Consider the following 4,418-nt stretch of genomic DNA (forward strand, 5'->3'; position numbering starts at 1 on the left):
TCTCGCTCCAGTAAAAATATCTTTTGACGGAACCGTGACCGGAGTGAGACTGGAGCGAGAGCGCCAGTGTGAATGCTTCCATTGAAATTAATGAGACAATATTGGACCGGACCGAGAGCGTAGCGGGAGTGGAGCGCGACCGGACCGATAGTGTGAATCAACCCTTAATGTGTACATCCTGCATTGTAACCTGTCAAATCCGAATACCACCAACATGGCGGCACATCCAGGGCTTCCGGATTTCTGTGACGTCAGTGTAAACAATCTATTAGCTTTTCATATAAGTTGGAGATGTTCACTGGTAAATCAAGTTTGAAAATATTATCTAACCGCCCATGTCTTTCTTAGCCTGATCATTTTGCTTAACCTTAGTTTTATATATATATGTTCACTATAAACCCACTGTCGGAGAAATAACGGCTTACTCTCCTGCTATACGAGGTATGGCGGGCGACGCCGGGATCCCCCCCTGGCATCCCCTCGCTACAACCCCTTGCTAATGCTTCGATTCTCCGACATCGCGCATCACTTACACGACCATACCAACCATCCAGGCACACTATGCAACATTCATTCATGCTATTTCGCCACACTTGATTTATAGCCGTCTTGTATTTCTTGACTTTTCCTTTTGAAAACAACTACTTTTGTTTTGTTGGTGTTTACATTGAGAATTATGTGGGGCGCCGCTACGAACCAGAGGCACATATAATTTTGTCTACGTTAGAGGAAATATCTACTAGAGAAATTATGCTACTTTATTGTATTGTGACTGTCCCTCCGTTATGCTCCCCATCCCCCTCTTAATACTATCCTGTACCACTTCTTTGAGTATGTTTCCATTTTCGCCTGTCCCCTGTGTTAGGGGGAGGAAAGACTATTGTTAGTTTTCCCACTGGGGTCGTAAAGGTGGCTGAACGGGACGAAGCGATGGGACAAGGCATCCAGCTCTGTAACTTTAAAGAGGTACATTCCTACGAGAAGTCAAGGCAAAAGAGGGTCCGGAAGATTTCCCAACACAGCCCTACGGTTTGGGTCTTTTAATATGCGTGGGTGTAGTACAGATGAGAGTAAAAGAGATGATATAGGCAATATGTTTGTGAGAATGAGGATGGATGGGTTGGTATTAAGTAATACTAAATTGAAAGGGAGGGTGATTTTCAGTTTGGGAGTGTAGTGGGGGTGTCGGAAGAGGACGGAGGTGGGAACGGATGGCTCTACCAATGAGGAGATAGGTAAGCATGTGGTGGAACGGAAGGTTTCTTCAAGGTTAATGTAGACCAGGGTTTCTCAACCTTTTTAGCCAGATCGCCCCCTTTTTCAATTGAAAAAAAAGGTTCGCCCCCCCCCACCTTAATTGGAAAATAATGAGAAAAATTATTGCAACAATGATAAACAACTAATTTGAAATGTTTTACTCACGTTATGTTTTTAATGAGATCCTTGGGCCTGGTGCTTCGCTGCTAGATCTTTTATATTAGGCTTAAAATTTGTCAGTTAGAAGCAATACCTGTGACGTTTTTCGCCCCCCTCAGCTCAAAAATCGCACCATGGGAGGCGATATCGCCCCCATTGAGAATGACTGATGTAGAGGGTAAAACTAGGAAAGGAGATGTGGGTCTTTGTAATGCATATGGGTTTGGTAGTGAGAAAAGAGTAAAGGAAAAAAAATAGGGGTAGATTTATATCAGTGCTTAGAAAATTATGGGGTTTTCGGAGAACTCAATGCTAGGGTAGGGCAGGAACCAATAGATGGAGTGGGACATTTGGAACACATACATACATGTACCAAGGTTTTTTCTCCCTTACAAGGTAGCCAAAAAAGAAAAGGCATAAAATCATTCCCACCCATTCCATCCCTGAATACACTCCACACCCCTCCACCCTTCCTCTCATCTTAGCACCTCCAGGATGACAGGTCATCCCTGCACCCTGTCCACTGCCCTGGGTCAGAAGCAGTGCCGCAGGACACAGCACATCCACAGCAAGGCCGTTTCATTAAATCGGCGACCCCCCTCTCCGTCCCCCCATTGTATAAAAGGAGATGGGTAGAAATCCCTTCAGGCCGTGTCAAAATTTGCTCACTCAACCCCCATCCCCCCACCCTTCACCTCATGCATCACATCACCCATTCTCCATTCACTCGTTTTCTGTCCTCTCCCGTTCTTCCTCAACAGACATTCCCCTCTTCCCCAAAGCCCCCTTCACCCCATCCATCCACCTCATCCTAGGACATCCCCTCGTGTTCACTCCCTCCACATCTGCCTTCCATACCTCTTTTACTAGTCTTTCTTCACTCATTCTTTCCATGTGTCCAAACCATCCTAATACTCTTTCATCAACCCTATCTCCCAACTCCCTTTCCACCTGCGTAGAGCTGATGGCCAGGGGTGGGTGCTGCTGTTTGGCCCCAAACTCTTGGGGTTAGGGGGTGGTCACACGACATAGACGCTGCAGCTCCAGACCCCCTGATATCCACCCTTCTGAATCCTCTCTCCCACGAAAGGACAGAGTCCACTTGGCCAGACTGCGGTGCGGCCACCACCCAGCACTTCTAAGCTACCAGAAGAGGCTGGATGACTGCATTGTGGACAGCTGCCCAGGATGTAACACTTCACCCCATACCATACAACACATAATGGAAGACTGCATTATACACAATCATGCACGCAAACAACACAAAATACAGTCTATAAAGGATTTGTGGGAAAACCCAGTTTCGGCAGTAGCATTCCTTGGGGAGACGGGACTGCTCGGACAGACAGTCTAGGGAACGACAACAACAACAACAACAACTCCCTTTCCACCCCTGTTCTCCTCACCTCCTCATTCCTCACTCTATCCAGACTAGTAACCCCCATCATACTTCTCAGACACCTCATCTCAAACACATTCAAACTCCTCTCTTCCTCTCTTATGTTCCATGTTTCTGCCCCATACAGTGCTGTTGGCACAATCGCTCCTTCATATAGTCTCCTCTTAGCATCCAAAGAGGAGACTATATATGAAGGAGCAATTGTACCTTCCCTGTGGTGAGGGAAAAGAATACTGCCACCAAGTAATTCCGCTTGGATCGTAAGAGGTGAGAAGAAAGGGACAGGGATTGGGACTAGGCATCCTTCTCCTTGTAGCCCCACAGGGTACATTCCTAAAAGGATATTTGGAATGCCAGGTAAAAATCATAGTGGATAGTTCATGGTGATGTGTTTAGAAAAAATTTATAGCTAATACTGTGTTTAGGAAAATTGTGCCAATATACAAAGGGGGAGATTAGGAAGATCCAACAAACAATAGACCAGTCTCCCTCACAAACACAATAGCTAAAATATGTGAAAAAATTAATCAAAAGTAAATGGACTAAACATCTGGAAGAAAATATACCGAATCCAAAACAATTTGGTTTTAGACGAGGAAGATCATGTGCCACAAACTTGATTTGTTATTCAGGGTTAATAGATATAATGCAAGAAAGGGGCAGATGGGCAGAATGTGCTTTCCTGGATTTACAAAAGGCATTTGATAAAGTACCACACAAACAGCTATTAAGAAAACTTGAAACAGGAGGTTTACAAGAAAAATTATTTAAATGGATGGAAGATTTCTTGTGCAAGAGAAAAATGAGGGTGGTACAGATAAAAACTCAAACTAGGAAGAAAAGATGAGTGGAGTCCCACGAGGTTCAGTATTAGCTCCGATAACGTTTGGGAAATATAGGATATGGATGAAGGTGTGGAATGTTATATGAACTCCTTTGCAGACAACACAAAATTACTAAAGAATATAGGTTGAGGAAGACTGTAAATAACTACAGAGATCTGGACTAAGTCTGGGAATGGAGCCAAAAGTGGGAAGTGAACTTCAACATCAAGAAATGTAGTATAATTTGAAAAAGTAAAAAAAGAATATCAGGACAATATAAAATCACTACAATGGAAGTAAAGAAAGTACGCTTCAAAAAGGACCCAGGAGTAATTCAACAAAGACATGTCCCCAGACAAACACCAAAACAAAATAGTCGGAGAAACCTACAATTTACTAAGATCAATAAAGGTGGCTTTTAATTACTTGGACGAAGTAATGGTAAAAAAAAAATATATATTAGTCACACTGATGAGACCAAGATTGGAGTACGCTGCAACATTATGGGCACCCAGGGATGACCCTTCATCCACAAGGATGATGACAAAGAGGAAAGGGTGGTGGATGGGAGGGAAATGGCTGGGAGTGGGTATGTGGCTTTTGACTTAGTTACCTCCCATGAAAAGAAGAAAAAGCTCTTGGTATACAAATAGACATACATACCCATACACATACATGCATGTTTGTGTGGACGTCTGTCTGTCATGGTATAGTGAACTACAACTTTATCTAAATATTCAAATATTAGAAAACTTTTGAATGGGTGAAAAAAACAATAC

The sequence above is a fragment of the Oratosquilla oratoria genome, chromosome 25 (genome assembly GCF_046742065.1).
Source record: "Oratosquilla oratoria isolate Oo_2021 chromosome 25, ASM4674206v1, whole genome shotgun sequence".
NCBI classification, from domain to species: domain Eukaryota; kingdom Metazoa; phylum Arthropoda; class Malacostraca; order Stomatopoda; family Squillidae; genus Oratosquilla; species Oratosquilla oratoria.